The 11,482-nt window shown below is 37.0% G+C and overlaps 1 pseudogene; it reads right to left on the bottom strand.

Moving 5' to 3' along the window:
* Nucleotides 1-361: 361 nt before the first annotated feature.
* LOC119055582 (calponin-2-like) lies at nt 362-9,921 on the bottom strand (annotated as a pseudogene).
* Nucleotides 9,922-11,482: the final 1,561 nt, after the last annotated feature.

The following is an 11,482-nucleotide window of genomic DNA, read 5'->3' as shown; positions in this document are numbered from 1 at the left end:
AGCTAGGTCCATGCAAGTCTAGAATTCCTGGTATTATTCTCTGAGCCATTTTTTTTTGACAGGCTATCTTAATTGCCTTTGTCTTGACTGCTTTCAGGATTTTGGATTTCTTCTAATTGCCATTTTAGCTCAGCGTTTCCTCCCCTTAAAACTTAAAAATTCTCTAATCCTTGGCTATTCTTAATTAAACTACCTATCACCATCTGTCTCACAATTTTGAATCATCCTATACCATTTTTTAAAATTCTCAGTCCAAGTCCTAGCCTATGCCCAAATTTGTTTATAAGAGTGTATGAATTTACATATTGAGAAATGTATCTGTACTGAATTTCAATGGTAGCTATGTAACTCCCAGGTAGAATCAGGGAATAAGCCCAGTTCTTTCCCAACTATGTTCCAGGAAAGAGAAGTAACTATGCCTCCGTAACTGGAACCTTCCCACTGCTGGACATGAAGTGTTATCATGATGCAGACACACCAGCAACTGCCCCAAACCCCAAAGTGCTTTTTAAAATTAATTGTCAAGATAGGGAATGATACAAACTATGGTATAAGAGATGACCAGGAAATCATTAAACATGATCATTTAGGAAATAAATCAGTTGTTTCATCCACTAATCAACTGATGGACACTGGGGCTACTTCCTTATCTCGGAGATTGTAAATAATGCTGCAATGGACATAGGTGTATATGTCCTTTCAAATTAGTGTTTGGGTTCCTTTGGATGTATGGGACATTTATACAATAGAATATTAATTGGCTGTAAAAAAGGAAGAAATTTTACCCTTTGTGACAATATGGATAGAGCTGGAGAATATTATGCTAAATGAAATAATCCAGTCATAGAAAAACAAATACCATATGATTTCACTCACATGTGGAATCTGATGAACAAACTAAACTAACAAGCAAAATAAGGACAGACTCACAGACAGAGGGGAGGATGACTGCTAAGGTGGAAAAGGGAGGTTAGGGGTGGAGGGGTTGAGCAAAAAGGAAAAAGGACATGGACATGGACGTGGACAATAAATAGTGTGGTGATTGTCAAGGGGGATGCTGGAGGTATAAGGGGACTAAATGGTAATAGGAAAGAATACAATAAAATATATAATGTAATTTTAACTACCTCATTAAAAACAAAATAAAATAAATCGACTGAATAGCTGGGCAACAGAGTTCCAGGGAGCCAGCAAAAATGTAGGAGGAGAAACATTTGGCCCAAAAGAAAACAAAATAATGATTCTCATAGACATAGAAATAATGGGAATTATAGACAAAAGGAATATTTGCACTTTGTTCAACATTTTTAGATAGAAGTTCAAAATAATTTATAGGCATGCATTAATAATTAGTTCTCCACATACCCACATTTTTTAAATGCTTAAATTGAGGGAGATGGATGCTGATTGACTTATTCAAAGCACTCAGCACATCAGTGGTTGAAATTTGTTGAGATCCTTCATTTACTGTGGACCACACTGCTTCTAATGACCTATGTATAATTCATCTCAGCTTCATCCAAATTAGGAGCTGACATTTTTGGGTAATACAAATCATAGCTTCTTGTCAGTAAAAGAACCCCAGTGGGGAAAACTCAGACTGCAAGGAGGCTCAGTATGCTGCAAACTTTGTTGTTTTTGTACAAATTTGAGAGAATCTAATAGTTTGTCACCTTTATGTTGGCACATGCATACATATGCTTATTGATGAAGCTGATTTTTCTTCAACCCAGGTATTTCCTTGGGCAAGCAGGAAAGAAGTACTTTCTGAGGATTTTCTCCTGGGTGGTTCAAAATAAATTAACAATAACATGCTTTGGGTTCAATGATTTTTCAGTAATGATCTGGCAATGATAACTATGAGTCCAGAAAACAGAATCAAACTGTTGTATTTCAATTTTTAAAAACTTTTTTTTGGAATTTTAAAATTCTTTTTCCTCTGAGAGCTGTGAGACCCTTCTTTTCTTCAAGTTTCTCCCTTTTGTGAGAGTGAATACCAGTGCCCAAAGGCCCAGTTTTCCTGCCATAGTGCGCAGACGTGGTTGACAAGACAATCTGAGGTCAAGCTGAATTATGAACGTACAAGGTCTGCCACAAATAGTGCCTCTGTTTATTACAAAATATTTTATTACAACATCATAAGCATGTAATTCTGTAACATGACAATATCACACTCAAGCATACCATTTGACATTTGAGGTGAAATGTTCAAATTAAAACTATAAATTATCATACTCATATGATTACCCTAGCAACCACACAAGCCAACATTACTTCTGCCAGGCCTGGTATGAAGGAAGAGGAGAACAAGATCCACAGGAGGACCAGTGGTATTGGAACATGTATTTAGACTTTGATTCCAAATGTTAACCAAAACTCAGACTGCAAGGAGGCTCAGTATGCTGCAAACTTTGTTGTTTTTGTACAGCTTTCTTATTATCTTTCTACAACATGAGAAATAAATTTTCCAATTATGTCTTGACCTGGATAAAAATTATACAATGCCCTGAATACTAAAAATTCTCTCTATAAATGGTTTAGATGTTACATGTCACATGTACTGCATAATATTTATATCAGATATACTCTCTTTGAAGAAATTAACTGTTCATTATTATCATTTTTTCATAGAATAGTTTTTTACTTGTAGCCTCAGAAATGTCTATTATTAAATTCTGCTTAAGTTTAGGAGTCTTTATACACACTAATTAATTTAGGACATTTTTTGCTACTTGTTTTGATATATTACAAAATCATTTAAGTAAAATAGACCTAAATAGTGCAGGCTTAATTATGCTTAGAGTTTTTCTATAATAAGATACTGGTTTTACTTAGTCAGGATTCTTAATGAATGAGGATTTTAAAATGTAACTGTCTTTTCTGAGAAAGAATCAAATCAACAAAGCTGCTATTAGAAAGTAAAACTTCAAAATCAACTTATAATACTTGCCTTGATCAGTACATGTCCAGGACTTGTCTTCCACATTTTTTTGTATTTATCATTCTCACTAAAACTGTTGGTGTTGACAGAGAGAAACCTGATGGCCTGGAACATGCAAAATAAAAAAAAAGATGATATGATATTCACTTACATTCCATTGACTAAGGCAACATGAATACTAATATATCTTAAAATGTATTTAAATAAAAATGATTGAAGTGGGAAAAAAAGATTAAGATAATGGGAAAATTTAAGCTGTCATAAACATCCATGATCTAAGCAGTAGGAAAAACTGGGGTCCAGCATTTGTCAGGTTTCTTATATTCTTTTAGCTCTCTAACTTAATAAACAGGTGGTTATAACAAATAGTAAAACAGTCTTGTCTGTTTTTTACAGTGTCATACAAATGGTCTAAAATGGTCCCAGCTAAGAGCAAGGAAAAAAAATCAATTCATTCAGGGTCACTTGGTATATTATTAATAGTGGAAATTAACATTTAAAATATGTCTTCCTTATTAGAACTTTTTCTAAGAATCATCAGGAATGCTACCATTTTATATATGTTAAAAGTCATAAGCCAAAAAAGTCATAAGCCAATATATAGAAGTCAAAATCAAATGCTGGCCCAGTGACACCCAAGAAATTATACACATTACTTATTGCACTGGAATTTTACTATTGCTTGAAATAAGAAGGCTGGAGCTTAAAAATATTTGCTGATAGTCCAGAAATTCTTGTCAAACTCACATTTTAATTGTGGCATCTAATTACTCACAAATAGAAGTTAAATAGTTTATATATTTTCGAACATGAATGATTCATACATTTCATTCAGCCATTCACCATTTCCTCCATTTATCTAGTACTGAGAGTTTGCACAGTATATACTCTAATATTGATATGTATGTTCTAATATCAAGAGGATTATGAAAGCCGAGATAAACATTCAGTGATCTTTTACCGATCTTCTCGTATGCTTATTCTGTGCTCGGCACTGGACTTCGTATTAGGTATATAATATAAAGCACAAAGAACAGACAATTCCAGGGTAAAAAACCATCCAATTCATTCCTAAGAATGTAGAAATAGGGATGTGATGATGCAAGACATTACCTGCATATGTTTATGACATGAATAATCCGAATATCTGTGCGATTATTTCCTATTAATTAGATAAAAGGAAAAATTGTTCTACTTTAAGCAGTTGAAGAGGAGTCCTCAGGACAACCTCATGATTCAAGTATTGAATTTGTGGCCTTAATTAAGCCAAGTAAGTCTGGTAGTTGAGTAGATACATAGAAAACTGTGCATAAACTGGCTATCTCCATAACTGTATTAAACTCGCTGTTGGGAAACAGAGAAGGGGATATAAGCAGAGAGGACAGTACCAGTTACATCTCAAAATGCTTAATAAAGTAACATTTTGCAAGATGGATAATTGATGACTTTTTAAAAGATATTTTACACATCTGAAATATAACAATTATGAGCATTGATTTTAAATTACACAAGGCAATATTGTACATTAACATCAAAAGGTAAGTGCTGACAATTATTTTTGTAGGTCTTCCTTACACTGATAATTAAAGATTTGTGAGTCATAACTAAAGTAAAATGTAAAGTTGTTTACTGGTAAGTCAGGTTGACATTGTCTCTTGTATTTTACCACAAAAAAGTACATTGATCATGTCATAAAATATTTAAAAGTAGAAAGCTTCAAATAATTTTTATTTTGTCAGCATGAACAAACATGATATCAACCATGAAGATATATAATAGCTTCAAATTAAACCAGAAACTCAAGTTAATACATATTTATTGAAGACCTTTAATGTATAAAAGAATCTGTATGTACAGAACACAAGTCAGTTCTATTTTTTTTGGTTGACAAAGGGTTTTTGAGTATCTATGGATCTAAGACAGATAAATTTTTATTATTTGATGATTGCTTTTCTTTTTGCTGTCTATGAGGTGTAGCTAGCATCAAAATGAGAAGATTCGTGCCTGCTAAATATGAAAATAGACCATGCAAAACCAGTAGGAAATACATAATGTAGTAAAAAAAAGGGGGGCTCATTTAAACTGTGTACTAAATTATTTTCTGATGAAGAAATTTGTTGCAAAGTGAGTTTATTAACATCCAATGTCTCTTTAATAAATTTTATTTTATAAATATGGATGCAGGCAGAAATATAAATGCAACATTATAAGGTTTATTAAATTTTCCTTTATTTGGTCTTAACCCATAAATAATCGATATTAACTTCTCATCCAGTATTTTGTACATATATGAGATCTGTCCAAAAAAACTAAAGCCATTGTTATTATAACAAGAAAGGTTTGTGCCATTAGTGCAGCATTGATGTAACCTGGCAGCTGAAGAGAGTGGATTGGATGCACACGTGTGAACTATGACAACCTTGCTGTACAAGTCATTGGGGGCAGTAGACACCATTGAGTGAGCATGTGCACTGTGTGGCAGTCACATTCAAAATGACCGAGCAAGCAGAGCAATGGATCTGCATCAATTTTTGCATCAAGCTTCAACTTTCCTCCACAGAAACTGTTGGGATGATTCAGATGGCCACACCTATAGGCAACTGGTGATTGGCAGCTATGTCATGACAACACACCTGTTCATGCATCACATCTTGTACACAGTTTTTTGGTGAAACATCAAATCACCTAGGTGACTAAGCCCATCTACAGTCCAGATTTGACATTTTGGCACTTCTGGCTTTTCCCAAAACTAAAATCACCTTTGAAAAGGAAGAGATTTCAGACCTTCGATGAGATTCAGGAAAATATGACGGGGCAGCTGATGGCGACTGGGAGAACTGTGTGAGGTCCCAAGTGCCTACTTTGAAGGGGACTGAGGCATCACCGTCCTAAGTACAATGTGTCTTGTACCTTGTGTCTTTTTCAATAAATGTCTCTATTTTAAATATTACATGGCTGGATACCTTCTGGACAGACCTGGTATAACCAACCTTCCTTTGCAGCCCCTGGTCCCTCCCACATGCAGAGGCTTCCTCGCCCCACCATGCTCTGACTTTTTGTGACAGCCGCCTTATGTGATGCCCTACCCACCCTGGTCAGCCCACAGTATCCTACATCATTAGGTCGGCTGACATGTGGGTTACTCAATAAATAAATATTTGATTGATCCAATGTATCTCAATAGCACAATGTCTGGGGTTGTCATAGAGCAGCATGTTGTCACAGGAACAGCAGCTTCTTGTAATGCTAACAATTTTAGGTTTTATTTCTGTTTTAAAATTACATTGTATTAGTATCAAGCTAAAGTTATTTCATTCCAGATAATAGGATTGAAGTATGCAAATATATTTTGGCTGATGAGGCTTGAAAAGGCCCAGGATCAATGAAGAGGAAGGAAAAGGATTTTCTGTTGACATTTTAAACTGACTCTTTAATAATTTAATTCTCTTGGCTTGTAAAAGAGAAACAGATGAGGTGTTTGAAGATACAATGTACAAGAATGCAAAGAATACACAAAGGAGAAGAAAGAGATTAAAAAAAATTCAGTATTTCCCAGCCATAGCTTCCCATACAGGTAGAAAGAAAAAAAAGTGAGAAACGACTTATTCTTAATTAATCTTGTAGAGTTTAAATATAGGCAAAAATGCTTTGCTATAGAAAAAAAGTAAGAAATTAAGATATATAAAATATTTATATTATATGATTATTTAACTAACTTGACAATGTTTGACATAGGTTGCAATCACATACTAATAATAAGACAGAGCAACAGTGACCAGTGTGTTATTAGTGGAATATCAATGCCTTGATGATGGCCAGTAGGTTCGTGACAATTCATCCTGGGCAAGGGGTCCTAGAATTGTAGATTTTTTATCGCTATCCCTATTTGCCTTATTCCTTCTCCCAACAGATGCAATTTACTTAGAGTACAGTTATTTTTATCACCCTTTTTAATTCTGGGAAGCGTTTCAGTGAGGGTAATAAATTATATGGCCATTCTAACTGTAGGTAGAATTTGGAGAGAGAAAGCTAAGGGATCCCAATTCTTCTTGCCACTTTGACCCATAGGAAATAAGGCAATTTGAAGTAAACTGTTCAAACCCACATAGGCCTAGTTCTAGACTGGACTACATATAAATGCAAATTGGACCAATCAGTTGCATTTTACATTGGCTGTAACTTCTGGGTGGTCTTTAAAGAACACCCCATTTAGAGTGTATTTCAATGATGCAAGGGAAATTTCACAGACTGCTAAAATGAGGGTGGGAGGTCTGCAGTTGAAAGGAAGAGTTTCATTCATGATATGGACAGGAGGAGAAAAGCTTTTTTTAGCTACAGCTGTTTGTTCATAGCATTCTACTGTTTTCTCATAATACCTAGATAAATTCTGAGCACCGTGTTATTGAAGATGGTGTCATTGGATTAAAAATGTAATTTAGCACTCTTTTTTCACAGGACTCAATGTTGACAAAATATGCTGTCAATGCTGCCTTTTGTGCAATGAAGAGAAAACAAGCTTTTAATAGGATTTCATAGTTCAGTTGTGTGATTCAATACTAATACAGTATGCTCAGGTGCAAAATTATTAGTAATATAATACTTTCACATTGAATATTAAGATAGGAATGAGATTTCTGTCCGTCAGGATTAACTGAAAAATTCAAGACTTGTTTTTGAAATGCAATATAAAATTTAAAAACCATCTGGTCTGATCGAATCCACAGAGAAAATTGTATGTATATAAATAAGGAACATTTGATGCAACAAGACATGGTCACAAAGACACTGTGAAATCTTTAATCCGTCTTGGATGAAGTGAGGAAAACCATAATGAGGTGGTGTCAAGATATAAGGAATGAAAAAAAATAAGTTTAAAGGATGAGAGAAACAAAAATAAAGCAAGCGAGAAGGAAAGGACAGTGGCTGTTAGTCTCCATGCATAAAATAAAAAAAGAAGGAAGCCAGAAAGAAGGCTGAATTCCTCTGCCCCAATACAATGGTAATATAACAATTTGCATTTTCTTGCTTACAAAGAGCTGACATTTCAAGTGATAGTTGTGGAAATAAGCTCTAGGCATTTTTTCTTAATTTTGATCAGTCCTTTGGGGTATGGGAAAACAATGTTAACCCATATAATGTATTATATATATATTTTTTTTTCCATGGAGACAGTGATTTCCTTGCTCACGACTTTTTCTATACCTGAAGCTTGTCAGCTCTTCAAGTATCAGACAAGGTGGAGTTTTGGAAACGAATAAGAAGGATTATTTGGGTGTCACTTGATTCTATTCCATCGGCCAAGAAAAGTCTTGTTGCTAAATACTGAAAATCCTTTAAAAATAGTGCTTGTTTACATGTTGGCAAACCAAACTAAGAGCCAGCAACACTCTCACTTAAATACATCATGTCATTCAAGTGAGAATGACACTAGAGCGTGTCTCACGGATTTGGACACACTCTACCAGTGACTTACTCTCAGAAGTTACACTCTAAGAATGGGAGCTTCCTTGTTTATATCTCCTGTTCAAGGAGGTATAGAATCATAAGACTGTGGGGAGAGGGATCCTTAGATACCCCTATACCAGCAGGATTTGCCCACATGGTATTTGTTCCACTATTCCATGAATCCACAATCTTACATTTGGAAAAACATGAAAGCCCCATAACTTAGACTGTAAAACATTGAAGGATACTAGAATATGCCACCCCAAAATCTGCCTCTTTGGAATATGTATTATTTTGAGCTAAAGGCTTTTGATACCAGCAGATTCAAGAAAATACCTAAAAATAGGCATGTTTCCCTTTTATAAAATAAATTTCCATGTAAATTTCTCACATCAGGAAGACTCAATAACTTTAATCAACAGAAGAGGCATTTATTTAAATCTGCATAACAAACCTTAATAAATGATCCTTGTTATCACTCTTTTTTGGGCATCTTTTCATAACTTGTCTTCTTTAACTAAAAGCTCAAATACCTTTTTCTTTGTTTAGCCTAAGATGGTATATAAGCACAAGTTGTAACTGGTCTGTTGAGTTACTCATCATTGGGTGCTCCCGTGTGTATGTGTAATGCACACATTAATAAACTTCTGTTTGTTTTTATTCTTGTTAATTTGTCTTTTTCCAGTCTAATTTACAAGGCCTCAGAGAGATAACCTAAGACGGGAAGGAGGAAACTTTTTCTTCTCCCCTGCAAGATTCACCAATATTTACTTCTCCATACATATACAGCAAAATATCAGCAAAAAGCTTATGACCCCTCTGGTTGGCACCCTGCATGGAGCCCATCTGCAGAGATATAGAGGGATTGTCACACTTGTTGGTCCCTCCTTGGTATTTTAGATGTGCTATTGTGTCTGCGGAGCTGTCATGCCCACCTGGCTGGCATACTTGTTGGTACTCAGTTGCAGGCTGATGGTTGAGTGGTCCATGGATGACAGGATGTGGTCCTTTGGACCCTACAGATATCTTCCTGTGCCATATGCTATCATGCCTGATTGGCTGGCACACTTGTTGATGCCCATCTGGAGCCCAATGACACACTGGCCTGCCTTCATGGTGGTGTCATAAAGCTCCATTCCTGCTTCTCCGAGTATTTGATGCTGATGACCATGCCACCAAGCAGCACCTTTGTTTTGGCTCTCCCTGCCAGAGCCAGAATAGACACCTGCACCGGTGTCAAGTTTCCACTTTGGAACAAGTCATTGGCTTCAAACAGGTCCGTGGGGTTCATGCTATAGCTGTCCATGGCCTTGATGAAGTTGGAGAGGTTTTCTCACTGGTGCAAGTTTTACATAGTGCAGTCTATCCTGGGGACTGAGCCCAGCTGCAGCTTATTCATTAGTGTGCACAGAATAATTCCATCCCTTAAACCCTTCTGGGAGTCTGGACGAATAGATTCATAAGTCCCTTGATCTGCAAAGTTCTGCCTCTTTCTGAGGGTCATAGTTGGACAGGAGCTCATTCTTGAGCTTGGTGGAGAGCCTTTACAGAGTTTCTTGTTGAACTGTGTGCAGTTCTTGCCAGCAGCTGAGATGGTGGACTGATAGCTTGGCTGATGGGATTGTGAGGGATGTGTCACTTTCCCCATTCTTTAAAAATTGATTTTTTTGTTATCTGAGAACCCACTTTTATGTGTAGTTGTAAAATTACAGAATCTTGGAACTTCCAGCCAAGATGGAGGCATAGGTGGAAACATTGTGCCTCCTCGCACAACCAAGTTTAAAGACAACAAAGTTTTAGTAACAAAAATGCAACTAAAACACAGAAAATTGAACTATACGAAGTCTGACAACTACGAACCATTAAGCCAGACTGGTAATAGGGGCGGAGCCAGCAGTGGAGTGGGGTTGGGCAGGGAAGATCCACCAGACCGACCCAGGCGCACAGGCAGCTGTTGGCGGATCCCAGGTGTGGGGCTGCAATGGGCAGACCCAGTGAGAGCTCAAGGCGGCAGGCTGACAGCGGCCACACATTCGCCCGCAGATAAACCAGCGAAGGAGTGAGCAGTGAGACAGACTGTGCAGGCCTTGGTGGCAGGAAGCAGCAGAGGGGACAGCTATTGTCCCTCTCTGACCCCACCCCCACATACAGCGTCACAACCCAGCGACTGGGTTGCCCCACCCTGGTGACCACCTAGGGCTCTGCCCCTCATATGTAACAGGCACGAAAAGACCAAAACCTTAGGGCTCAGGAAGAACTCAAAGCCCCAGAGCCATTAACTCTAAGCAACCAAGAAATAGCTAACCTATCAGATGCACAGTTCAGAACACTAGTGATAAGGATGCTCACAGAACTGGTTGATTTTAGTCACAAATTAGAGATACAAATGAAGGGAAATGCACAGGAAACCAATAGTGATGGAAAGGAAACTGGGATTCATATCAAGGGGAGTGGACCAGAAGGAGGAAAAAAATGACCAAACAGAAAAGAATGAAGAAACAAGAATTCAAAAAAAATGAGGAGAGGCTAAGGAACCTCCAGGACATCTTTAAATGCTCCAACATCTGAATTATAGGGGTACCAGAAGGGGAAGAGGAACAGCCACCAGTGGAAAACTTATTTGAACAAATAATAAAGGAGAACTTCCCCAGTCTGGCAAAGGAAATAGATTTCCGGAATATCCAGGAAGCTCAGAGAGTCCCAAAGAAGTTAGACCCAAGAAGAAACACACCAAGCACATCATAATTACATTAGCCAAGATTAAAATGGAGAGAATCCTAGAAGCAGCAAGAGATAAGGGGACAGTCACCTACAAAGGAGTCCCCATCAGACCATCAGCTGATTTCTCAAAAGAGACCTTACAGGCAAGAAGGTGCTGGAAAGAAGTATTCCAAGTCATGAAATCCAAAGACCTACAACCAAGATTGCTCTATCCAGCAAAGCTCTCATTTAGAATGGAAGGGCAGATAAAGTGCTTCTCAGATAAGGTCAAATTCAAGGAGTTCATCATCACCAAGCCCTTATTATATGAAATGTTAAAGGGACTTATCTGAGAAAAAGAAGATAAAGATGAACAGTGAAAGGACAACAAACTCA

Source organism: Artibeus jamaicensis, unplaced genomic scaffold (genome assembly GCF_021234435.1).
Source record: "Artibeus jamaicensis isolate MK-2021 breed Jamaican fruit bat unplaced genomic scaffold, CSHL_Jam_final contig_3214, whole genome shotgun sequence".
Classification (NCBI taxonomy): Eukaryota; Metazoa; Chordata; class Mammalia; order Chiroptera; family Phyllostomidae; genus Artibeus; species Artibeus jamaicensis.
This window is presented reverse-complemented; position numbering and strand designations above follow the sequence as displayed.